The 27,598-nt window shown below is 47.3% G+C and overlaps 1 long non-coding RNA gene across 1 annotated transcript in view; it reads right to left on the bottom strand.

Moving 5' to 3' along the window:
* Positions 1 to 24,961, bottom strand: part of LOC136310386 (uncharacterized) — a 48,726-nt gene extending 23,765 nt beyond the window's left edge. Inside the window, exons 1-3 of the long non-coding RNA XR_010726559.1 lie at positions 24,908 to 24,961; positions 20,342 to 20,436; positions 7,859 to 7,990 (exon numbers count right to left, since the gene is read on the bottom strand). This is a non-coding gene — a long non-coding RNA (uncharacterized lncRNA). The remainder of the gene's footprint in view (positions 1 to 7,858; positions 7,991 to 20,341; positions 20,437 to 24,907) is intronic.
* Positions 24,962 to 27,598: the final 2,637 nt, after the last annotated feature.

Raw genomic sequence — 27,598 nt, 5'->3', positions numbered from 1 at the left:
AGTGGAGAGCCAGGAACCCCCAGGTGAACCCAGTGAAAGCCAAGCTCGGGAACGACTGCAGTCTAAGGGAAGAAGAGACTTTGACTGGTGGGGGGGAAGATTTCACCCGCTGGTAGGACTCACTGAAAACACTCAGGGACAAAAGCTCACACTCAGGCGCGTTGGTAGGTTGTTCCGATGGGGTGCACCCGCATTGCTGACGTGGGCTGTTCCACCGAGAAAGCACAGACATTGTCGTGAAAACGTTCCTATCTCCCGGAACTCAGCAGCTCACGTAGATATTCTTGGAATGTCTGTGAATAACCCTATCTTTTTCAGCGATTCTCAGTTCCACTTAGAGGAGTGAGGGAAATGGCAGAGCCGCGTGCATTCGCAGAGGAAACAGGCCCCGTGCGCACCTGTGCTCGGGGCAGCAGTCAGGAGGGAGAGGAAGGGCTTTCTCAGAAATGGGGTGGAGGATGGAGTGCGAAGACTGTCCCAGACTGTTTCTTAAGCCCGAAGTACGGACACCCACATGAGAGTAATCCTTCTAGAAGGTTTCTGTCCAGTGAGTAACAGGGTTTGAGCCATGATGGAATTCACAATTGTACAACTTGAGCTACTTATGGCTGGTCTTCCTGCATCCGTACATTTCCAGAGTGCTTTAGAGCTCTCGCGTTATTTTGTGCGTGCTCAAAACTTGTGCATCCAGGCGAGGTGAAAGACAGGCAGGTATGCCTTTCTGATGACATTCTCTACTGACCGGGACCTACAGGGTGCATGCCCTGGCTACAGTGTGAGGCCTGAGACACCAGGTGGGTTCAGTGTGCTCGCCTTCCAGAACCTTCCCCACATGGATGTATCCTGGGGCCTTCTCTCCTATTCTGGAGATGGTACATTGAGCTGGCATTCTTCATCGATTGGGGAGCTTTTCCCACATTCCACGCACCCCACCCCGAGACTGCCCTGTGGGGATTCTCTCAGGGTGACTCTAGTTGAAAATTCTAACAGGAGATTTTTCCCACACCACACCCGTGCAAGGCCTCTCTCCTTCGCGGATGTCCCTGAGGTCATTTTATGGCTGGAGCTTCTCCCCAGAGTGGCCCTGTGAAAGTCACAGCCCCGTGAGCCCACGTACTAACCACATTTTGAGACAATTTGGAAAAAGGTATTATTTCGAACGCCTTCCCACTTCAGATGTGTGAATCTGTTGTGCTTTGGCTGCCGGCCTAGACCAATACCATCAGCATGCTGAGCCCAGGGTGGTACAACAAACTCTTCCACAAAACCTTTCTCGAGCACGCAAATATGTGACTTTGCCGGAGGCGTCCCGCGCCTCTGCTAGTGCTCGGGGACTAGAGCTGAAGTTTCCCGGCTGTGGCTGCTCTGGCCACTGGGAGCGTCTCCTCCTCCGCCCACCGCCCACCGCCCACCTTCAGCCACCCGGTCTCATACCACGGGGAACGCGGAACCAGACGGGCAACTTGGGGGGGGGAGGGCAGTCTGCGTGTAAAAGCTGCGCGACTAAAACGTTTTTCCAGTTAATGCAGCTCTTTCCCGCTGCAAGAGGCTACCTTTAAAAGCTGCCATTTCCTTCGCATTAACTAAAAATGGACACATCTGTTGAAGGAAAGGGGGAGGGGGAAAGACAATAGCGATTGTGAGGGGCGGTGTGCATGCGTGCGTGTATAAACCACTGAAGAAACAAACGGCAAGGAGAGGCGAGACTGGCGGGAGGCCGCTGTAGGCACGCTGTCAGTTGTTATTTATACAGCGTCGTAAATGCACGGCTGTCAGAGCCGACGGCCATCTTTACTTAGCTGCTGCCTAAGTGCTGGCGATGCGGGACCTCGGGAGAATGACTCCCCTCTTTAATATTTAACCAGATGCTTCCATTTTTTAAAATATATGTCGCTCCTTATGGAGGGGGGGGGAGGGGAGGCTGACTTGCAACTTCTGTGATGGAAGAGCTATTGTTGGGAGCAGCAGACCGGCGGGTTTTGCTCCCCTGCCTGCACCCTCCGTATTTCCACGTTAGTAAACAGGGCCTTCTTCTGCACGTTGGCACTGCTCCCCATATTGTTGTATTTGTTCACGTCCTGAGAGGCATTCTGATGTCCTAAGGCTTAGCCACTATTCGTCACTATAGTCCTGCAATGGAGCTGTGGAAACGAAGGCAGGGGAGGGGAATGCGACTGTCCCCAGGCAGGCAAGCCACCGCAAGAGATGAACCAGGAGCCGACTTTTGGCAGGGTCCCAGTTTTGTGGTATAACGCAAGGGGCATGCACCGGGACTGCAGAAGCCCCTCCCCCCCCCTCCCCAGTTACCGGGATTACCAAGGAGAAGCCGGACTGCGGCCTCCACCGCATGGGATGGCGCGGTCACGGGTTGGGTGTGGGCGTGCGAGTCCCCTCTGACTCTCCGCCTCTCCTCCTTCACGGCTCCCTCCACGGTGCCAGGAGCATCCGTAACCTCTCCATCATTTCTGCTCTGTCCCTCATCTCTGGGCCTCCTCCCTGCCCCTGAAGTGCCCGCCACAGCCTCTGCAGGCCACACATGGGGCCGAATGCTCACGCATTCTTGGACTCTTCCTGGAAGCTGCCTCAGATGGCTGTTGGTTCCTCAGAACAGTAGCCCACAGGCACACAGGAGCCGCTGCCGCTTACCTGCCGAGCCCCCCTCTCCCCTGCGTCGTTTCTCTGTCCCTGCGTCTGTCTCTGTGTGTGTGTGGCCGATCTCTTAATGGCTCGGAGCCTCTGCCCACGATGGGGAGATGCAGGGACGTGGCCAGCCCCCTGAAAGGCCCTCTATTACCCCAGGGCTGTTATTGTTACGGCCCAGCTGTCACGCTCTCTCTCCCATGTCCCTCACACATCATTTCCTCCTCGGTCCGTATATTCTAGATGACAAACACAAGGACAGTATGACGGGCTAAGAACAAGAGAGCAGTATCTCCGAGAAGGAGGGCCGTCTGTTCTTGTCGCTCTTGGTTTATTTTTATCTCACCTTTGGGGCTCGTTAATACATCCCACCCTCCTAAGGGGAGAAGGAGAGAGACAGAGGAGGCGGGAACAATGAAGCACTTCTCTGCTGCACTCCCCTAACCCACCCCCCACTGGCCCAGACCCCCCAGGGGCAAGAATGCCTCCCGTGCTTCGTGGAATGGCAGAAAATACAGAGGGGGGGGGGGGACATCAGAATGCCTCCACTGGCCCGTACAAACAGCATCAGCACGGGCTCCTGAGGGAGGTGACATCAGGCACAGAGCAGCCCCTTGTGCTGGGGACACTACCAGAGGGTCCCATCATGTGCAGAAGGGATGTGAAGTTGGAACAACCCCAGCCGAGAAGGCAGCCGACCACGTCACTTAGGTGAACTGCACGGTGTCGGCACGCCGCAGAGCCGGCGGCTTTGATCTTTATAAACTTTTGAATCATGTGTGACTAAAGAATTCTTTACAAAGAATTATTTCAGCGCTCGCAGTTAATGAAGAGCCGGCCTGCACAATTTATGAAAGCAAGAGACCAAGCATTAGAGGGAAAGGGGAAAAGTCATAAAAAATAAAAAAAAATCCCCGAGATCCTTTAATGTGACAGTCCTCATGGTCTGTGCGGCTCCCACACCCCACGTTTTGCTGTCAGATTTATTGGGTTTTATTGGAATTCATTCTTCTTGGCACTGGGGTGTGCAGCGATCATCTTAAGGAGAAAAATGTGTCTGAGGCGAGATGAGACAGATCGATAAGAGGAAATGCAGGGAGTGAGCCCCTAATTATTGGGCGATGATCGGCCCTATGCTCATCACCACGTTACAAAACCAGTGTCCCACGAGCATGACCCTAGTCCCGTGCTAGTGTCCGACACCTGGGAGCAACTGGTGGTAACCAATGTAGCAAAACTCTACCAAAGTCAACCTGCCACTTTGATTGCGGGATACGGTTCAGCTCCCTGACCCGGGTTGTGGTCGATGATGTGTATTCCCGGGAAAAACCATATGGGAAGCTGCGGTGGGTGGGGGTGGGGGGGATAGCGGCCCCACAACAGCAGAATGCGCATGTCTCTTCTTCGGAAGCGGATGGGGCGTGCGTGTGTTGGCCCGGAGTTTGCTCCGGAGCCATCGCCCAGAGAGTAAATCACGGGCTCGGTACAAAGAGAGGAATCAGAGCAAACAAGTTTAAGATGTGAGTCATCTCAGATGTGGGAAACCAGTTCTCTCCCAAGGCTGAACATCATTCGCTTTCCTACATCCTCTCCTAAGATTTCTCTTTCAAGAAGAGATTAAAGACAGCCGCGATCTCTGAGAGCTCTTCGTCCTTTATGCTGCGGCGATAATAAATCTGACTCCTTTCGCTAGTTATCTCTCTTCAGTAAAAAAATACAATAAAATAAATAAAATAAAAATGTTGTCTACCAGCCGTCCTCTGGTTAGTGAGCGGCTAGTGCTTGGGGTCATTTTCTACTGTAGGGAGACAGCCCAGGGGCGGAGGTTAAGAGGTTGGTCTCCACCCTCCGGCCGCCTTGGTTTGAATCCTCTTTCTAGCCAGTTAGTTCTTCCCCTTCTTCTCTGGGGAACTTGGCCCTCAAAGTTATTCTCTTAACTTTATTCTCTGTTTCCTCCTGGGAGTAATGACAGTGTCTCCTTGCTCAGGTTTCTGGGAGGACTGAGATGACAGATAAAGAAACACTTTTGGGCACACAGTAAACTCTCGACAAATAGTAAATGACGTCCTTAAACCTGGGTGCCTTGAAAAATAGATGATAGGTTCGGTCCTTCTACTTAATTTTAAAAAGTTTTTAAATTTGAGGAGAAACGTCCTCTTTAAAAAAACAGAACAACTGGAATTTCCATTTATTAATACCCACTTATTACCCAAATAGTATATCCATTTATTACTCTCACAGAGCTCTCGATTTAGTGACTTCCAAATAGCAAGCCTTTAGGATGTACCTACGTGTGGGCACCGCGCCTGCTAACTCGATGTGCCTTATCTAATTTCAATTCTCAGAACAAATATAGGGCGACTGCTCTCTCGTGGCCTTGAACAATGTTCAGTGAGGTTATGTGATCAAGTTCACAGTTGCAGCGGTGGGGCGTGTCAGAGCCTGCATTTAAAATCAGATTGTCTTATTCCTACTTCAATTCTCTTTTTAGACACCATCTGTCTCTTCGACTTGCTTCCTGCTTGATCATATTCAAAATTCAAATTATTGTACGCATGGACTTTATTAAGGCTAACAGCTTGTCACGTTATAAAATAAAACGTGGAACCATATTATAACCTGCCCCTGAGACACAGATGCATGTCATTGTCAGCCAAGGCTTCTCGGGCAACCAGCAACAAGGAAGCGTGGAATTAACGCCGCTGACCAGGAAGGTTGGACATTCAGAGAAAAACTGAAAACTTAGGCCACGGAGTTGAGCTAGATCACAGAGTGCTACTAATCTTCTAGAAAATAAAGGGAAGTGGTTATGGGGTTTGGGTTTCTTTTTGGTCATTTCAAGGAAAATCCATAAAAATGCCTTCTCTCCTTAAAAGTATTCCATCAAATAACTTGTGAATTCTTTTCCCTGCGAGTTAAAAGTAAGCATTATTAAAGTGCCCTGAGGGCCGTTCCTCTTTTTCTTCCCCCGTCCAACATTCCAGAAAGTAAAAGAAAGCTAATCTGTGAGCTCTTACTCTCCTCTAATACCGTTTCTAAAAGATAAAGGTCCCCAGGCTGGGGCACACTTGGCATCTCTGAGAAGAGGACTCAAGTCTCCCCGGCAACACTGAGGCAAGGGAGCGGCTGGGACAGAGGAGGCGACCCCTCAGGAGACCCCGTCCCTCTCCTAGAGGCCACGATGCCAGTCTGGTGGGTAGATTGGTTTGCTAGGGCTGTCCAAACAGAGTACCACAAACTGGGAGGCTTAAATAACCAAAATGTGTTGTCTCGCCGTCTGGAGGCCAGACGTCCAAGTCAGAGTTGTGGCAGGCTGGGTCCCTTCCAAGGGCTGTGTGGGAAGGATGAGCTCCAGACCTCTGTCCCTGGATTGTGGATGGCTGTCCCGTCCCTGTGTCTCTTCACATCGCCTTCCCTCTATGAGGGTCTGTGTCCAAATTCTACCTGCTTACAAGGGGAGCAGCCGCATTGGATCGGGAAGCCAGCCTGCTCTAGGGTGGCCGCATTTTAACTAATTACCTCTGCAATGACCATCGTCCCAAATAGAATCACACTCAACATAGGTGTTTGGGCGAGACACAATTCCACCCGTGACAGTGGGTTATGGTTCTGAAATTTTGCCTGAGAAAGGTTGACGCTGGTCACTGACAGGATGAGTTATTTGCCCAATAAGGTCATGGCCACCAGCAGACTTCCTGAGAGCCCTGGACAAGCGTAGGTGCTACCATCTCTCTCACCTCCTTGCGAGGTATTTCCCCTAAGCAAATAGACTCTCAGTTAGTGTCGACCTGAGGTCTAACACAGCACCCTGACACGAGTTATCTAACTTGTTTGAGTGAGTCTCTAACACCCTGAGCCGAAAGGGGGAAGAAGCAGGCTGGGATGGAAACCAGTGAGATTGTATTCAGACACGTTATTGAGTCACATCCGTCACTTAGAAAAACAGACAACTGTTTCCCACTGCGCATTGAGGCTGGGGTTCATTCCATCTAATTCGTTTACGATTCAGGGTACGGGAGTCAGCTCCAGTGTGGCCTTGCTGGATACTTCTCTCAGAAGCCTCCCTCTGCTCCCCACCCCCGACCAAGATGAATTGATTATCTGCCTGCCCACACCTCCCCAGCACCCCGTGCCTTAGGCGTGGTCATTGTGCCTCCTTCGAGACACTGAAATCCTTATGGAAAGAGACGTGGTTAATCTCTGTAGCCGCAATGCAAAGAAGAGCACAGTAAACATTCGCTAAACAAAAGGAGGTCAGTTAAGTTCTTGCCGAATTAACATCGGATAAACACGGGCTCGTCTCTGTGCAAGAGGCCGCGAACACCTGACTGTCCCACCCGAACAGAGAGGAACTGCCACCCCTCCTTGGTTCCAAAGAGAGCGCAGAGGAAACAGGCAGGAAGGACCTGGAGCTACACTGAGACTCTCACTCCTCCCGGGACTGGTGCTGGCTCTTTACGCCAGTTCCTCTGGGACGAGCATGAGTGACATCGGAGAACACAGGCCATCGTGACTACCTTGAGAAGATGGACAGATTCCTTCAAATAATTCTGAGCCTCGCTGAATCAAAAGGAACATGGGTTCCTCTTCGCGCGTCCTTTACCTTGAGCTGTCTTTCCTGGATCTCTAGCCAAAGCTGACAGTAAAAACAGATCCGTATCTTTTTTGCAACAATTCCTCTTTCCTGAGTATTTCTCTGTGCCACTGACTCCTGTCTTATTTGGGCACCCTTCGTCTCTCCGTGAAGGACTGTATCGGCGGGCATCAGGAAACCTTAGAAACACGTGTTGACACCGACACGCTCTTGAAATCGAATCTCCAAGATGACCCCATTCTGAAGGGGCTGTTGTTTTACTAATGCAGCTAGCTCTGTTTTCCCTAACTCTGCTTTTGTGAAACTAAATTCTCTCGCAACTTGGGGTTGAGCGGGGAGGCAACAAGCAAACTTAACTCCCTATCAACTATAAAGGATGCCAAAGGGAGAAAAGTTGACTCCATCTGGGTTCCTATCTCTGAGCCAGCTCCACATGGGGCCAGACTTTTGGCAGACCTAAATTTGCTGCCTTCTTGCATAGCCTCTGCCTTTGAATTCAAGCCGCCCACGGAAAGAAGTGCAGAGAGGTGTCCCAGGATCCCAGGGTGACGTCTCTGGCTAAGGAGTCCAAGTCAGTCTTAGTGTGACGACATCTTTCAGGCTGCAAAAGAAAGGAAAACTTACTTTCTCATCCAGTGGCATCTTCATCCAAAGAACTCCAAGCGCTTAAGGGGGAAATGAAAAGGATTCCCATGACCTTTCATGGACTTGGTTCTACACGTGCGTTGTTCTGGGGCTCCGCTGTCCGGCCTTCACCTGGGAAGAAGAAAAGACAGGTTTTGTTGTCGAACACACCAGCCTCCTGCAGGGTAGACAAACGCCTACCTTGCTCCATGAAGACAGTGTCAGGAAACGAGGAACTACTTCAGATAGCGAAGCAACCCTTCCCAGCTGAGCCCTGGTGGCCCGGGACGCCCGCACCAACAGGGCAGTGAGCCCACAGCCACTCTTCCCGAGCCAGGCTCCGTCCTCCCGGGAGACAAGCCGTTCTCCTATTTCCTTTCAGAAGAAAAGGGTTCCTGTTTGAGGGGGACATCGGTGGGGCTGAGGTTGCAGTTTGAAACATGCCCCCTCCACGGGCCCGAGGAAGATCCCTCGTGTTTCTTTACACATTTACAGGCGGGGTGCACGAAGGTCAGGCTGATCCGAGTAGCCGGCACGCGGGATGAAGTTAGGGATGTGCACTGAGCCATCTGCCACGGAATGAACAAAACCTCACAGTCTTTCATGGGCTTTCCGTGCCCATGGCATACTGAAGCCCCAGCCTGTGCTCCGGCCTCTTCCAGCGTCCTGTCCGTCGCTCGGCCTTCGCTCTCGGCGCGCATACCCCCAGCGCGCATTGTCTCGAGCTCCGCACTTTCCCGTTCCTCGCGTTGGGCCGCTCAGGCCCTGCTTGCCCGTGGGTCTGCGCTGCCTCCCCACAGTCCACCCTCTCTGCGATTGCCTTCGGAGGCCCGGAGAATTGGGACCCCGGGTTTGTCAGAGCCACCCTTTCCCACCCTCTCCCACCCCCTCTCTATTTTTTAACCTCTCTCATCCTGAAAAGACACTCACCTTCTTTTTCTTTTCTCTTCTTTTTAACACTAGACGTCGGACCCAGAGACCTTATCACAGTCACTCTCCTTTGAAACGTTACAGCTGAAGCCAGCGGTGTTGAATGTATTCATGCGTTACCTCCTCTAAGATTTTTTCCCTGCCAATGCTCAGCTTTACATTTCTGGGGGTTTTCTGTCGGTGGTGGTGGGCTTTGTATTTTGTTTGTTTGTTTGTTTTTCTAAATCTGTCCTAAACTTTCAAAGCTAGTGTGAGCAGCTGTTAATGCACTGGGTCTAATGTCAGCGAGTGGCATTACCAGCCCTGCCCAGCCTCCCGGGGAAGAGGTGGCACATGGAGCCACACTCTGTGTGCTTAGCTGTGAACTTGGTGCAGGGTGACCTTGGAAGGCGGGCTGAGAACCACAAGGTGGAACATGCTATCTTCAGAATTTAGGCCAGTGTCAACTTAGTACCTCCTAATGCAAGACATTTTTAAATAACCCAATGCCTAGAATGCATTCAGTAATGTGTCTTAAGCAAGACAAAAGCGTCTAAAATTCTTCTGGACCCCTGAGACAGAAAATAGGTCTTACCCATCTTTGTATAGAAGAGACTCAATATACAGCCACAAAGAGAAACCACCTGGCCTGACCAGGCGGTGGCGCAGTGGATAGAGCATCGGACTGGGATGCCGAGGACCCAGGCTAGAGGCCTCGAGGTCGCCGGCTTGAGCGCGGGCTCATTTGGTTTGAGCAAAGCTCACCAGCTTGGACCCAAGGTCACTGGCTCAAGCAAGGGCTTACTCGGTCTGCTGAAGGCCTGCGGTCAAGGCACATATGAGAAAGCAATCAGTGAAGAACTAAGGTGTCGCAAAGAAAAACTGATGATTGATGCTTCTCATCTCTCTCCATTCCTGTCTGTCTGTCCCTGCCTATCCCTCTCTCTGACTCTCTCTCTGTCTCTGTAAAAAACAAACAAACAAACAAACAAAATACTGCCTGAGGATCCGTATCTGTGGCTGGAAATAATAGGTTCTGTAATTCTTGGTTTTAGGACAAACCCGGTCTTTCCCAATTCTCTACTAATTTCTAGAACTAAGGGCGAATTCCGTATGTAAGTTCCCCATTGCTGCTGTGACAAACTTAAGGGCTTAAAATAAGTCGATTTATTATCTTCCAGCTTTGGAGGTCAGAGTTCTCGGTCAGTTTCACTGGTGTCAGCAGGGCTGTCTTCCTGCTGGAAGTTCTAGAGGAGAATCTATTTCCTGGCCTCCCCCAGATCCTAGAGACTGGTCCCACTTCCTGGCTCATGACCCCTCCTCCACCTTCAAAGCACATCACTCCACCCTCAGCTTCCATCCTTTCATCTCCCTGACTCTACCTCCCTGCTTCCCTCTGACCGGGACTCTTGTGCTCACCTTGGGCCCACCTGGATCACCTGGGATCCCCTCCCCATCTCTTAACCCTTCACTTGACCACATCTGCAAGATCCCTCTTACCACACGAGGTCACATATTCACAGGTTCAGTGGGTTCAGGTGGGACCATCTGTGGCGTGCCATGCCTCAGCCTACCACACTGCATATAAAACACGCTTATTCCATCACACCTCCACCGACAGTTTCTCCTCCCGCCATGTACTTCAGGAGGGAGTTCAAGAGCCCCTAGCGCCCTGGGGGACCCCGTCCTGCCTACTTCTCTAGCAGTTCAAAGTTCATGTGACGAACACAGATTCCAAGTCTAGCGATCTGAGCTTTTTTGAGCTATGACACCTAAAGCAACTTATTTGACCTAAGTTTTTCTTTTCTTTTTTATTTCTCCTCTAGAAGGGGGGGGGGGGGGGATCTTCTATCCCACAGAGTCATGAGCGAGGAGTACACAAGATAAAGTGTAAATAAATTCAGTATAGCCTTCAGCTGAGTTCCTGGCACATTAGAAGACGAATAAATAAATAAATGGCAGTTAGCTTCCCAAATATTACTTATTGTGATTATTGTCATTAACTTATTCCTGTCAAGGACTCTTTCTCAAGAAACTACGATTGGCCAAGCACTGTTTTAGCCACTTAAGGTACATCAATGAACCAAACAGAGATTTCCACCCTTGTAGAGTTCACATTCTCGTGGGAGGGACACACACACACACAAGGAATGAATAAAGAAAGAAATCATAGGGCAGGGAGAGGGTGGTACATGTCCTAGAAAAACTGACAGGAGCAGGCCCTGACCGGTTGGCTCAGCGGTAGAGCGTCGGCCTGGCGTGCGGGGGACCCGGGTTCGATTCCCGGCCAGGGCACATAGGAGAAGCGCCCATTTGCTTCTCTACCCCCCACCCCCCCCCTCCTTCCTCTCTGTCTCTCTCTTCCCCTCCCGTAGCCAAGGCTCCATTGGAGCAAAGATGACCCGGGCGCTGGGGATGGCTCCTTGGCCTCTGCTCCAGGCGCTAGAGTGGCTCTGGTCACGGCAGAGCTACGCCCCGGAGGGGCAGAGCATCACCCCCTGGTGGGCAGAGCATCGCCCCTGGTGGGCGTGCCGGGTGGATCCTGGTTGGGCGCATGCGGGTCCCCGTTTCCAGCTTCAGAAAAAATTAAAAAAAGAAAAAAAACCTGACAGGAGCAAAGTGAGGGAAACTGTGTGCTGGAGGGGAAGGGGAGGGGCCAGTGGGAGCCTCAGTGAGGGGGTGACCACGAGAAAGGGTCTGAGGAAGTGAGCGGGCCACGTTCTAGGCAGAGGGAAGAGGGTCGGTAGGAAAAAGTGTCATTGGAGCAGCAGCAAGAAGGCCGGGTGGCTCAGTGAGAGGGGTGAGGAGAGGCCAGTCTGGATGGAGAATGCTACTTTGGAAAGTCACGAGGATTCCAAGGGCCTGGTAAGACACGGCGGGGACTTCGGCTTTTACTCTGAGTGGACGGGGGGGGGGGGGGGGGGGGGGGGGGGGCACTGCCTGGCGTGAGCAGAGGAGTGCTGTGTTCTGACTTGGGATGTTGGTTTCGGAGGTAGTTTGCTTTGCTTTTGTTTTTATGGTTTGGTTGTTGCGGTGGTTGTTTAAAATTTTTTATTTTTTCTCACATTTCTGTCATATGTTTGCCATATTGCTGGAAATTGAAGTTTAGTGTTACTCTATAAACACATTTGTAGGTAACCTCTAGCTCAAGCCACATCAGATTGGTTCATATTTATGTGCTTTGTCATTTTTTAAAACAAATTTTACAAACAAAAAAAAAAGATATTAAATGTCGTGCACCCTCCCCCTACTATTGGTGTATTTCTCCCAGAAAACAGCAGGATATTTAGAAAAGCCGAGAAAAATGGAAACAATAGACATCACAGGTTCCAAAGCTTGAGAAATCTTACCCGATGATTCATTCACGGAGCCTAATTTATAACTCCTGATTTCCGGCTGATATGCTACCTGGAAAATTGAAACTATTAACTGAAAGGTTTTGAACAGGGGAAAACTCTTTCCAAAACATGCATTTCATTGGCTTACATGATAATTACTCATCTATTAAAAATTATTTTCTCAGAAACAAAGAATTTATAGATGAAAAATTGCAGCCATTAAGTAATAGACTCTTCTTTTAAACCTGAAGTGTGAAGATTAATTCTTTTCTTGTTATCACCTGTTTTGTTAGTGACACAGATACATGCTATTTGCATTAATGTATCAAGTAAAAAATTAACTATTGATTCAATGAAATATTTGCTTTTTCCTTGAATACTTGTACAGAATAAAGTAGCTTGTAATTACAACTGAATAGCAGCTATCTATTATTATTGAAGCATTTTATTCATTTGTTTGCTGCTACTGCTAAGACCACAACTGATTGAGAATATGCCACTGGCTGACACGGGGTATTTTTTGTTTTGTTTTGTTTTTTATTATTAATTTTAATGCAATGACATTGATAAATCAGGGTACATATATTCAGAGAAAACATCTCCAGATTATTTTGACATTTGATTATGTTGCATACCCCTCACCCAAAGTCAAATTGTCTTCCGTCACCTGCTCTCTGGTTTTCTTTGTGCCCCTCCCCTCCCCCCACCCCCTCTCTCTCCTTCCTTGCCCCCTCCCTCCCCACCCCCCCACCCCGTTACCATCACATTCTTGTCCATGTCCGTCAGTGGACGAGTGGATTAAAAAGCTTTGGTACATATATACTATGGAATACTACTCAGCCATAAGAAATGATGACATCGGATCATTTACAATAACATGGATGGACCTTGACAACATTATATGGAGTGAAATAAGTGAATCTGACATGGGTTGTGTGCGTCCCTGGGACTGCTGGGTGAGGACAAGGGCAGGGAGACAGTGGTCTCCCCTGGGGCAGCAGGGAGGAGTTGAGCCGGACTCAGATTTCAGATATATCCTGAAGACACAGCCAATAGAATTTCTGGGTGGAGTGAATGTGAGGTGTGAGAGAAACAGAGAAATCAAAAATACTCAATCTATGATATGGATGAACTCTGAAAACATTATGCGTGAGTAAAAGAAGCCAGAGACACAAAGGGCCACATATAAATATTATATAATTCCGTTTCTATGAAATATCCCAAATAGCCAAACCCATAGCTGCAGAAAGTGGGTGAGAGGCTGCCCAGAACCAGGGGCTGGAGAGATCGGGGAGTGAGGGCTGATGGGGAGGAATGACTTTTTAGGGCGATGGAAATACTCTAGAATTAGATTATAGCAATGCTTTCGCATTGCTGAATAAAAGTGGTTAAAATGATGAATTTTTGTTTCTATGAATTTCACCTCAGTTAAAAGAAAATAGCTCGCAGTCTGCCGGCTTGAGGAACCGGAGGATCAAGTGGGGCCACAGACGGAGTTGAGGAAGGCGCCGTGGTGGGCGGAAGCCTGTGGGAGGCCCAGGCTAGCGGGGAAGATGGACAGTCTAGTTTTGGACATTTCGAGTCTAACAGGTCTAGCAAGCACCCAAACAGTGCAGCTGAAAAGACAGTTTGGTGTGCAAGTTCTTAGTCTCGAGAAGCATCTCAGGCAGAAGGTCTGCATTTGAGAGGCACTGTATTGGCACAGAGGTGGCACTGGGAGGCATGAGATGAAAGGAATCACGACAGGTGTGAGTGTAGCCAGGGAGGACCAAGGATCGAGCTCTCAGACCCTCTCACGTTAAGAACCAAGGAAGATATAGTCAATGATATCTTAACAGCTAGGTATGGTGTCAGATGGGCACTAGACCTGTCAGGGTGGCCGCTTCGTAAGGGGCATAAACGTCTAGTCGCTACATTGTACACCTGAAACTACTAGAATATTGTACGTCAACTGTAAGTGAAAAATAAAGAACTATTAAAAAAAAAAAAAGGACTAGGAGAAAAACGGGAACCAGCCAAGGAGATAGAAAAGGAGTAAGCAGTGGGTAGGAATAAAACCAAGAGCCATCTCTCCTGTCCCTGTCTCACGCTCACTTCCTTGATCACACAGTGAGGTCCTGGCCAGTGGTCGGGACATCTCATGTCTTGAGGCTTTTTACATGCCGTTCCCTATAAATACAATGCTTTCTGCTTCCTCAATGGGTTAACCTCGTCTCATCCTTCAAAACTAAGGTCACATGTCACCACTTGTAAGAAGCCCACCTTTGTCTTTTCTAGTCGATAGAGAGGCTCCTCTCTGTGCTCCCGGGACACCCTCCGCACGATGTCACGTGGAGGGGTGAGCACAGATCACAGTCCACCCACCCCCGACCCCTACACAGGGGGGTGCCCTCACAGTGTGCTCAGCACGCAGGCCAGCATTCAGCCCGTAGAAAGTACCCCCAAGATATCTGCTGAATGAGAGACAGGCACATAAATGCCTTATACTTCACTTCTTAGACAAGTTGTTAAGAAGTTAAATGTACCTCATAGTGCTTAGGAATTTTTCATATTCATAATCCTCTGTTAAACAAACCGGGTAGGAATGCTACTTAAGTCAACTCTGTGGAAAGTTATTTTATAAAGCGAAGAATTCCATTCCACTGGGAAAAAAAAATCAGCTGTGATGACAATTTTTTATTTCTATACATATATTTGAGATTTATATGCTATTCTTATAAAATTAATTTGAGGAGCTGGTTTATTTTGCATTTTTACATGTATTCTATACCCTTCTCTTTGGATATTTCGGGTAAAATAAAATCTAAAAACCCACTGCCACAGAATGTATAAATTAAGTTCTCCACCTTTAAAATCGGGGGTCTGGGACCAGCACAGGACATAATGTGGCCTATGAAAATAAACTATAAAATGAAGACTAGTTAAAAACTATACACAGGTTATTGAACGAGAATGAAAACACTGTGCTCAAGTCCCCGCATTCAAAAAACAATAACTCGAGAATCTCTCAGGAATTTTTTATCACATGAGGAAAACTCTCTCTCAGCCTTAAGAAGCTTTGTAATCTTAGTAGAGGAAACATAAACTCGGACCCCTCAGTCATGTTTAGAAAAAGTAATTCCATATGTTTATTACACTGGAAAAGGTAATTGTGTCAGAGGCCGGCCCAACATGAAGCAAATGCAGACAGACTCTAAGGTAAAGTCACCAGGATCAGCGCTTTCCTCTGGAGATTAGTCTCTGACCACGAGAGAAGGTTCTGGACAAGGCGGGGGCGGGGGCGGGGACGTGACGTAGGCAGCGAAGGGGGGATTCCGATTTTGGATCTGCCGTTCAAAGGAAAATAAAACAAGAGCAGGAGCTGAACCGTGTTTTGTCACCACTGCCCTGGCGTGACCCGGGCACCTGCTCTAAACCTTGGGCCCCCCAGGGCTTCACTGCCCACACTCCTGCGTCCACTTTTCCACCCTTTCACTTCTGAGGGGCGTTTTGCACGAGGAAAACAATTGAACAACTCGGGGCCTTTGCCGAGGTTTGCGACAAGCAGAGTCGGGTGACAGGCTGCCTCGGGGAGCGTTCTGAACTTCTTTGGTCCCTTGATATTGACCGAGGCTCGCTCAGCGAGGAGCCAAGTCCAAAGCATGTGGCAAGAGTGTGACGCGCCCCACCCCACCCCCTGTCGCTTGCTGCGGGGGTTCAGCCTAATCTCCCCCCACACAGAGCTCGTCTTCCTGACAGCTTCTGTGACGAAGGGTGTTCACGGCACAGGAGAGGGGACACCCTGAACGCCAGCCTCGCCAATACCCCGCCTCCCGAAGGCCTCACTCGGCCCGCGGCCATGGGCACCACGCACACAGCAGACAGGACGGCTAGTCCCACTGCCACCAGAGGAAGGATCTGAACGTGTCAGTCACGGGCCTGAGCTGCGTCACAGGCAGAGGGTGGCTGCAGGCCACCCTGGTCACAAACAGGCCTCCTCCCGACCAAACACACGCTCGCGTGCGGCTGGGCTTGTGGGAGGCCCGGCCTCCGGACCGAAGGACGCGTCTGAGGACATGTTTTCCTCCTTCCTGTTCAAGGCCGGCGTGGTTAACCCTTCACGAGCCCCGCCTCTCACGAGATTTCAGGCCCCCCAGTCTGTCGCTTGTAACATCGGAATCTTTCGGTTCCTGCTCCTGTCAGGCATATTTTTACTGCTGTGCGCTACATATATAAATAATGGCCCAAATATACAGCAGTCAGGAAAACATGTCGCTATAAACATTCCTTAGGCCGGAGTTCAGGCCCTGAAACCCAGGAAGGTGTCAGGAGAGGCCGCCGAGCTGCGGGCCCAGGCCTGCCCCACGCGGAGCCAGCGCGGTCCCATGCCGGGGGGCTCCACATTCATGTGGGGGGGTCTCCACATTCAAGCCAGTCGCCATCAGGAGCTGGGTCTGCTTTTAGAGTGTCAGGTCTTCTGCACCACACGCTTTTCCAAACCTGAAGATCTTTTTAAAATAAATTTTCTTCTTTTATTATTTTTTTAATGTTTATTTTATTGATTTTAGAGAGGGAGGGAGGGAGGGAGACAGAGACAGGAACACCGATCTGATCCTGTATGTGCCCCGACGGGGAATCGAACTGGCAACCTCTGTGCTTCGGGACAACGCTCTAACCAACCGATGTCCTAACTATTCGGCCAAGGCTAAACTGAATTTTCTATGCATGTTGCCACATCAGGAAGAAGCACAAGCCATGCCTATTACAATTATTCCTTTAATCAACGAGCACATTTGCCCCACAAGGGCAAAACCCATACCCGTGTGACAATGTATCCAACACTAACCTCGTCCCCGGCAAATGTTAGCTCTGCACTTAGTAGTTAATAAGTGAATTTATCATGCTAATGTAACTCGCCCTTGCAAGTTTTCTCAGGGTTTCCGTATCCTAAGAGCTTATGCTTGTGAGAGCCACAGGTATGCTACAAGCTTTCAACGTGAATGGTTAAAAGTGTCATCAAATTATGGAGACTCTCGTTAGGCGCCCATTCTTCAAGGAAGGACCTAGATCTCATGTCTTTCTGCCATGCCTCCAGGATCTAACACAAGCTGCAACCAATTCTGCTGTTGGCTAGAAGGCAATATTTTGCTTCCAAAACATTATGATCAATGCATAAATTATACATTTTGTTACATATGTCTTGAGGTTAAGATGACATTTATCTTTGCACAGGAAAGTTGTACCAGAAGAAACAAAAAAGGATGAAATTCATCGAGACTGTCTAGCAGACCATGCTTCAGGATGGCAGGCAGCTCTGGCAGTAGAATTACTCTCCCAAGAGAATAACTACGATGGAGACCTGAAACATCTCAATGATTTTTAATCATCACTTTCGAGATGCACGCCATGAGAGAAAATGTCTGCCACTCTTCTGAAATGAGCTAAGTTCAGCAGTAAGGAAAGGACACAAAGCTCTCTGTAAAAAAAATATAAGCAAAGCCACAAACATTCATAGAGCAACTCACATGATGTCCATGGCGACCCCTCTCTGATATAAGAGGAAAGTAAGAACTTATGCACGGATTCCTGTCAAGATGGCGGCGTAGGTAAATGCTGTGTTCGCCTCCTCCTGTGACCGCATCACAATTACAGCTAAATTACAAGACAACCATCATGGAGAACTACCTGTAGACCAGCAGAACAGAACTCTTATAACTCAGGACATAAATAAGAAGCCACATCAAGACTGGCTGTCACCTTGAGTATACGGGAGGGCCATCAATTAATTGGATTAAATGTGTTGATTGCTATTGTTGAATCGAATAACTTTATACAAAAATATAGCGCCTGAAAAATATTAAATTCCAAACTTCAAAGAAAAAAAAATCTTATAGGTAATTAATCCATCCCATTTTGTGAATGATCTAATTAGAAAAAAAATTCATTTTCATCTCAACAGCAGAATTTTCATAGAGAGCTAGAATCCCCTAAAATGCCTCAAATGAGGGGAATAGGTCTCAATCCCATCACCGCCCTTGGCAGGAGAGCCTTTTCGAGGAATTCAGGAATAGGCCGCTCTAGCTCGGGGCTAAGAAAAAGTCCCCTTTGTGGTACCAGTCTGAGCACAAGGATTTCCATGTGACATGGAGAATGACACGGAGTTCAGAGAGCAGAACAGCAGAGTATAACCTAATAGACCACGTTAGGGTATATTTGTGTGTATAATATATTCACGCATATTAGATTATACGCTAATCTAATATACTAATGGCAGAGGTCAAACTGAACTGCGAAGAGGAAGAAACTGGCTTCCTAACAAAAGCTATGTGAAACCATCCACAGTTGACAAAGCACAGGCTCATTCACACACGCACACACACCTCCTTCTGTGGTATACCTGACTCGTGACAGATACTTCTACATTTGGCTCCAAGAATGGAGGACCCCTTGACTTTTTAATAAGGCCACATCGAGGGGCTGGGGGGACAGAGGTGACTAACAGCTCTGGGGTGTGAGTCTTGGCTAGGCAGTTCATTAACACGAAATCGTTTCCACTCTCTTGTACGGACCGTGCTGATTCTCACCGCTGTGATTCTGCTGACACCGCCTCCTTGACGTGGACTCTTCTTGTACTTCCTCTTTGCCTGGGTAGCTCTTCCCCTCCTTTTGAGATGTGCCTCTTGAGTTTCAGGCGTCACCCTCAGCAGAGCAATCCCTGACATGCTCCCACACCCCAGGGCTGGGCTACTTTCCTCATCGGCACTTACGTAATCAGCCCTCTGTCCCGGCACTCACCACCTCGTACCCTCCTGGTCATGCCAGCCTGCCCTGTCTACTGAGCTGCTATCGGGGATTTGGGCTTATTCATCTCTGCCTCACCAGGCATAATGCCTGGCACTTCCAGGGAGCTTGAGACACGTTTATTAAATAAACAAATGAATTAACTTCTTAACTCATTTAAGATGATCAATAGCTCTGGCATCCGTTGCCTTAGCGGAGGAGAAAAGAGACCGAGTCTGCAAAATTGTTTAACTTGTCCAAGTTCACATCCAAGGAACCATCAGGATGCACAGTCTGAACTAATTATGAAGGCAATTATTTTTCCTTTGCCCCAGATTAAAAGGATGAAAGCAAGGATGAGGAGGACTAGCTCTTGTACATGCTCACAAGCAGCACAGGACACGGATGATAGAAGGGGCCCCACACAGAGAGGGGCCCGCTGAGCGGCAGGTTCTGTACCTCGCCACCACGTGTCCTCCCAGGAGCACTCGGTGTCATTGGCTAAGGTCTAAGCAGGGGTCCCCAAACTTTTTACACAGGGGGCCAGTTCACTGTCCCTCAGACCGTTAGAGGGCCGCCACATACAGTGCTCTTCTCATTGACCACCAATGAAAGAGGTACCCCTTCCAGAAGTGCGGCAAGGGGCCGAATAAATGGCCTCAGGGGGCCGCATGCAGCCCGCGGGCCGTAGTTTGGGGATGCCTGGAAGGCAACAGTCTAAGGCAACTAAACAGAGGGTCAGTAGTCAGCACAAGTTCAAAAGTCCATGAAAACCAAACCCAATTATTGTACAAAGAAGACAGAAGGCGTGCTCCGTTTCCTGTGTGTCCTGGTGTACATGTGTACGGTCGCAGAGAGCCGGGTTCCATCCATGGTATATTCTGACGTAAAAGTTAACCCCCGAGTTTCGCATTCCAAAATGTTATAGTCTAGCAAAGACACTTCTGTCTCCTTATTCTTTCCAAAATCACCCCCAAACAGTAAGTAGAATTAACAACAGAAACACAGACTCGGGCCTCGGTAGGAGACATCTATAACCGCAGACTGTGATCTGTGCAGGAAGAGGGTGCCCTAACAGAGTGCAGGGGGCGGCTAACACGAGTGCCTCTAGATGGCGCTATCGATGAGAAGCAAGCTGAGTCACTCCGTGAAACTCCGGTGATGTCCAGGCATTGGGAACACCAACAAGGCAGGTGGGAGGAGGACGCCTAACAACAGGGGTCATTTGAAGTGTGCGTTTGAGTCAGTCATCACTCCAGGTTTCATCCTTACCGACTGAAACTCTTCCCCATCAGAGACAGGTGGCTTGGCTCTGGCGAAACAAACTAGACCAGGTTCCTGAAACAAGGACCCAGATGTTCAGGAAAATATCAGACGAAAACCTTAATGATTAAGTGAACGCCTACATACAGAACAGCGACACCCCTACACACACACACACACACACACACACACACACACTCCCTTTCCCACTCACCTCTGAACAACTGCAGCCAGGTTGAAAACTCACTAGGCAGGAAACTGGAGCATTCTTCTACGAAGTAGCATCTCATTGGAACGACCTATTAGATACTGACATTTGACCAATGAAAGAGCCAGTTAGCAACTAACGCACACCACAGCGAGGAGTCACTCATACCCACGTCCAATCAGCTTTTCAGTAGCCTGCTTCTTACCTGCGAAAAGACAGCCAGGCCGTGCCTGACATTTGAGGAAAGCTTCCAAGATGAACTCGGAAGACTAAGACAAATAAACAACCAAAAGCAAACTCGAAGATAAGAGCCACAGTGCAGGAAGCAGCAGAGAATTTCAGAGGAACCATGAAACAAGAACAGGTTGCTATGCAAGGGGGAATCATCAGAGAAGAAAGAGTTCTTGAATAGTAAATAAGTATAATAGCGAAGTATTTTTAGTCAGCAAGAAGCTAAAATGTCAAGTCAACCAAAGGTCCCCAAACGTAGAACAAAAACTTGAAAGGCTATATAATACAAGAGAAAAGATAACATACAATAGAGAATTTATCCAGGATGGCCAATTTCTCCCCTCCCTATCCCCATAAAAAAAAAAAAGAAAGAAAAAGACCAGAAAATCAGGCAGAGAGAAAATTACCAAAGAAAAAAACTATCAGAAAAATTTCCCAGGCTTTACATGGCAAGGGTCTACCAAGTGCCCAGCATAAGAAAAAAATTTTTTTAAGGCCCGAGCAAAGCATTTTATCATGAATTTACTGGAACAGTAACAATAAAGAGAAGATCTTAAAAAGCTTCCAGAAGAGAAAAAGAAAAGTTATACACAAAGGACTGGGAAACAGAAATGACATCAGACTTCTCATAACAATATTAGAGGCCATACGAGGCCTGAAAATGCTGAGTGAAAAAAATTTTTTCGAGAATCCTATCTTGGCAAACCATAAATCAAGCGCGAGGAATAAAATAAAAACAGCTTATGACGTGCAACGTCTCCAACATACCCACGGACTTTTTCCTCCTCTACCGGAGGATACATTTCACCAAAATGAGGAAATAACCCTAAAAGACAGAGAGAAATGGGATCCGTAAAACAGATAATACAACAGGCAAGAGGAGAGAAGCGGAGGGAATTCCCAGGATGACTGCTGGGCAGCTGGCCAAAAGACAGTTCTCTCCAGAGCAGGAAATGAGATAATTATTAACTATAGGAAAAGCAAAAAGTTATAAAAAACAGGAAAAAGAATCATGAGATAACTTGGCTCAGCTAATATGTGTGTGTGCGTGTATACACCACTAAAGAGGAATATAACCCAAAATTCTGATGTTATTATACATAATACCGGGTGCCATAGTTCATAGCACAAGTGCTGGTCACCCCGCTGGGCACTGCAAGCCAACGACGGATGACCAGGGAGAGAATTCGGGGAGCAGTCTGAAGCTGGTGAGCCTCTGGTGATACATCCTTTAATGAGGCTTACCAAATATTCATGGTATAAATCGACAAATAAAACAGTGAGTCGCAGGACTGAACCAACTACATATGTATTATTTCTCTTTTTGCCAAAGAGAACAGTTTCATTAAGTATGAAAACGTCAGACATGCTGAACATAAGATCATTTGTAGAAACTGTTCTCTAACAATCCTCAAAGCTGGCCTGCTGGATGAGTTTTGAAGCGTTTCACAGATTTCTTTTTCAATTGGGAGAGCAACCCAAATTTTTATGTGTTTTTTCATATTTTTGTCCATTTTCCAGATTGTTGGTTTTCAAATATTATATTTCCTGTTAGCCTATTCTGCCTACTCTGGCGATATTTTTTGTGAACTTTACATTTCGACCTCCAGTTGTAAGTGAACCGATTGAAAGTAAAAGAGTTGAGAAATTCTTGTTTCTCATCAGTGAATCACATATTGATGATGTCTATTATTCTAAAATGATTTCCTGATTTTCAATGAGAAGTTTTTATTTCAATTAATTTTCTTTAGATATTTCCATGCTTTCTAGGTACTTTGTTTTTGAAAAAAAATTTAAACACTTTTTTTGGCCATTCTGTTGTCCCCTTTCCTTTTTTAGTATCTGAAATAAATGAACCTGCACTGTCCAGATGTGCAGTCATGACCTTGAGAAAAAGGTGCAACAAGGCTGGTCCAATGTTCAAATAACGAAAGTCTAGACAAATATGCCACAGCTTTAATCCATTGTTAAAATAACATGTTAGTCCCCTTCTCAATAATATCTATCAAGAAATTTGTGCAAAAAATACAATAAAATAAAAATATTTTGCAATAAAATTTGTGGAAATACTGGCTAAAGAGACAAAAATGGGCATTATATTTATCTTTTACTTTTATTAGCTTTGTCTCTATTCTTTTATACTTATTTTCTTTTATTTCTAACTTTGTTCATTTTCATAAACGACTGAAGATAAATTAGAAATATAACGAATCTCAAAAGCAAAGAGAGAAAGCAGTAGAGTTCATTATAAGTTGCTATACCATACAGAAGTCACAAAACAGATTTTCAAACAAATGTTCTTTTTTTGTTTTGTTTTGTTTTGTTTTTACAGGGACAGAGAGAGAGAGTCAGAGAGAGGGATAGATAGGGACGGAGAGAGATGAGAAGCATCAATCATCAGTTTTTCATTGTGACACCTTAGTTGTTCATTGATTGCTTTCTCATATGTGCCTTGACTGCGGGCCTTCAGCAGACCGAGTAACCCCTTGCTCTAGCCAACAACCTTGGGTCCAAGCTGGAACAAATGTTCTTTTTAATATGCTTTTTAAGTGCATTAAAAGTTGCAGATAAAATACTTGAACTGCTAGAGGTAGAAAATACCGATATCTACCAGTCAGTCGTTTTGACTGTTAATTGACAAGTACGTCATCATCGATTTCTCTTGCTTTCCTTACTGTCAGGTTACCAACAAGGAAACTGAGGGCGGGGGAGATAACAGAACTTGTCAGCTGGCTGTCATGCCTGGATCACAGCCCGGACAGAAGCCCAGCCCGCCGACTCCCATTGGCCTGGCCCCCCCCTCGCTGGCCCTGTTTTATCCCGCTCGGTCGATACTCTTTTTTTTTGGGGGGGGGGGGCTTTGAATTTTTTTTTTAATTTTATTTTATTTATTCATTTTTTAGAGAGGAGAGAGAGAGGGAGAGAAACTGAGAGGGAGAGAGAGAAGAGAGAGAGAAGGGGGAGGAGCTGGAAGCATCAACTCCCATTTGTGCCTTGACCAGGCAAGCCCAGGGTTTCGAACTGGCGACCTCAGCATTTCCAGGTCGACGCTTTATCCACTGCGCCACCACAGGTCAGGCTCAGTCGATACTCTTACTACCCGATTCCACAGGGCTTGTCACGCGAAAGTGAAGGGGGAAATCTCACACCCAGGTCTCCCACCCTCCTTTGAGTTTTGAAAGTAACTTGATGTGAAGGGAAACTGGACTCGGCAGTGGAAAGAGGAGACTGAGATTGCAGATACACTGCCCACCTGTGTGCTCCTGACCCGGAGTCGTCAAGTTTGACATTTCTGGCAAACATGACCCCGGACACTCTGGCTTCTGAACAACGCCTCTGCTGGCAGCCAAGACCAGGCCCAAAGAGAGGCGGCCTCTGGGACAGTGTCTTCTCTGTGGCTACCTGGTTCCATACCAGAATAGGGGTTTCTTTGCCAAAAAAAACCCCAGGCCATACTCAGGTTTCTGGGACTCCTTGATTTATCAATCAGAAAGAAAATTTGTAGAAACAGGCAATGGCTTTCAATCTGAGACAGCTCACGTCCCTAACGGCCTAGCCATAAAGGATGTGAATGCAAAATAGTGGACAGTCTGCACAATGGCACATGCTTGCCAGAAGAAGGCCTCGTCTAAAATAGTAAAACAGAGGTGCATAGATAACAAGGGAACTATTTTTAAACAAAGTAAGCTAGTTCTTGGCTTAATTTCTATTTTTATCCTTCTTTTAAAATATTAAATATTAATAGAACAGTAAATGTTAATTAACATAATATTAATATGATATATTATATATTAATTTCTTACATATTAAATTATGATTTTAATATATTAGCATATATTTATAATATATTATATACAATATATAATATGATATTGTGTGACTTATAACATACTATATATAATTAACATTAACTAATATTAAACATCAGTATTAAAATGTGAAGTAGTCTCTTTTTAAAATATAAAATTGTTTAAAATGCTAGTAAACAAACCTCACTTGAAAATTCACTATTATTCGGTTAGTTAGTCAAATCATCTTTTCTTCTTTTTTTTTTAATCCTTACAACAATCTTGTGAAAAGGACAGTATTCTACCCGTTTTACACATGAGATGGGAAAATAGAGGCTCAGAGAAATTAAGTAGTTTGCTCGCAGTCACACGGATAATGTCTGAATGAACATGGAGGCTGGGCCTGCGGCTGCAAAGCCCCGTTCTGCCCTGCGTACGGCACTGCCTGCCAAAGAAGGAGAGATTCTCACACCCCTGGCTGAGGTATATGACAAAATATTAACCTGAGGGAACTGATGTTCACAGCAATGAATGAAGACTAAAGGGCACCTACCTCTGGAAACGCGGCCGTCTCAGCAAACGCGTCCGTCTTCCCTGGAGATGGCCCCGTGGAGTAGGAGGAAGTGGAGGAAGCAGGCTACTTCCGCTGCCTGGAAACCCATCTCGAGGGCGTTGCTGGGAAACTGCATCACCCTCGGTCGGCCTCTTACATGTTAAACAAACATGGTCAGTTCCTGCAAAGCATCCCTCCTGTCCACCATGCAGAAGGCAATACGTGGAGTGTAGACAGTCTTGCAGCTGCACTCTGCCTGATTCTGACCGCCTCTGTTCTTAGCCCCGATCCTCAGGGAGCTGCGGTGCCTCTGGCTGGGGGTCGTGGCTGGATGTAGGGATGGCCCAGTGCTTCCGTTTCCCTGGTGCTGTGTGTTCGGAGACAGGCAGGAGGAGTAGAGCACATGTCAACTCACAGTCTGTGCCAAAGAATCGGCTTGAAGAGAAAGGAGTTTCTTGTTTCACCTTTGGGCAATTTGTGGGAGTCAGTCTTCAGATGAGCACAAAACACTCAAAGGGGACGTTTACTCCAACAGCAGAGAACAGGGGCAGACAGAGAGGCCGGGACACAGGGACGGTGGTGGCACAGCACAAGACAGCACGGGCTTCGTTTTTCAGGTCACAGAGGTGTGATGGAGGACGGCAGAATCTGTCAGGGGGTGCTGTGAGTTAGAGGTGAGCGCTTGCGCCCTCTTCTCTCTTTGACTTCTTAAAAACGATGCGCATACTTGTGCCACTGTCTCTCACTGGCCAGAGCGCACAGGGGACATTGTCCCCCCCACCCCCTCCACCAGTCACCCTGTTCCTCTCCCTGGTCTGTTACTCTGGGGCGGACCCCCAGTTAGAACTCAAGGGCACTCACTGGGTGAGTCTACCACGTCCTCTTAGCCTTGGGGGTTTCTCCTCCACTGGGCTTGACTGTAACGCTGTTATATTTTGTAGAATAAAGAGTCCCCTGTAGGTATTAAAAGTGCACGTTTATGTGCTGGTCCCTTTAGTAAAATCTATCAGTTTTAACTCTGAAACATTATTCACACACAGTGAATTTTGACAAGAAGAAGGTACTGAATGTGTTTATTCCAGGATCGAAGAACTCTTAGTTTTTCTTCCCAAAATGAATTATGATTATGCAAATGTTTGCCCACAGAACCTAGTTGGCTTTATCACGCTCGGTCTTCCAGAAAACCATATGTCATTGTTACTTATAAAATCAACGGCAGGGCTAACAAGTCCCCTCCCTCCCGGCTCTGCAGCCATCAGCTCAGTTTTAACCTTCGTTGGAAAAATGAAACCGACAACAGGAACACAGAAGCAGTAGTCAGGACAGCTCCAACAGCTGGCATGGCCACAGTCAGCTAGCCCCTCCTCAAGCAAGCCCAACGCAGTGACCCTACGGGGGCCTGTCACCATCCACTGAATTCCCTGAGCCTCTAGGACAGGGGTCGGGAAACTTTTTGGCTGAGAGAGCCATGAACACCACATATTTTAAAATGTAATTCCGTGAGAGCCATATAACGACCCATGTACTTTATGCATTATCCAATAAAAATTTGGTGTTGTCACAGAGGACAGCCGTGATTGGCTCCAGCCACCCACAACCATGAACATGAGCGGTAGGAAATGAATGGATTGTAATACATGAGAATGTTTTATATTTTTAACATTATTATTTTTTTTTATTAAAGATTTGTCTGCAAGCCAGATGCAGCCATCAAAAGAGCCACGTCTGGCTCGCGAGCCATAGGTTCCCGACCCCTGTTCTAGGGCATCCAGAGATAGGGACATGCCTCTTTTATCTTTGCCATATTACTGCAACTAAACTGGAATGAATGAATGAATGAATGCATGAATGGGTGAATGATGGAAAGATCAGGTAGCACAGGCTCTGCACAGCCAGGGCCTTGACAACAATTCCCCACCTTGCGTGACCTTTGGGAACCCTCTGAAGTCCAGTTTGCTCATCTATAAAATGGAGAGGAGAACACTAACTATTGCACAGGGTTTAAGAGAGGATCAAATGATAAAGTGTTCCCCAAAGTGTTTCATAAACTGTAAGAATGCAATTTAACAAAAGATGGTATTGGTTTAAGTAATCCTGAGGAAAAAAAAAAAGATGTTGATCGCTCTGGAGGGTATTTCTGGAGAAGGAGACACTCCCTGGAGCCAAAATGAAAACAGGGAGGGAAGGTCACGAATGATCAAGGGAGGTGAGTGTCTGCTACTGTCTATGGAAAATGAAAATCAAAACATAATTCCCCAAAAACAGAAAAAACGAAGCTTTCAAGTGTTGAAAAAAAAAATTGTGGCAACAGACCATGGTCCTCATTCCTGCATAATGCGAGCATGTTTCAGATTATAGACCTAGTTTACTCAGGGCAGTCAGAATCCCCCAAAGCCATCATTTTCTATTTTGAATATTTTTCCAAATATGTAATATTCAAAATAAATGGTTAGATGCCACACGCACAAGAAAAGGGAGCGCTTCGTGTTTTTAATAGCTTGTGAAATGCAGCCGTGGGCCTGCTGGTCAGGGTTGAAAGGAAGTAGCCCATAAACAACTCTATCAAGCGTGACAGAGCATGTTCGAGCTAAGTTTCACACAAAGGAAATTCTTCCCTAGCTCCCAGTGCCTGGGTCCCTCACACAAGATCGCATCCTACCGGTAGAGACAGGAGGCCCTTCGAGAAAGCCA

Source organism: Saccopteryx bilineata, chromosome 7 (genome assembly GCF_036850765.1).
Source record: "Saccopteryx bilineata isolate mSacBil1 chromosome 7, mSacBil1_pri_phased_curated, whole genome shotgun sequence".
Classification (NCBI taxonomy): domain Eukaryota; kingdom Metazoa; phylum Chordata; class Mammalia; order Chiroptera; family Emballonuridae; genus Saccopteryx; species Saccopteryx bilineata.
This window is presented reverse-complemented; position numbering and strand designations above follow the sequence as displayed.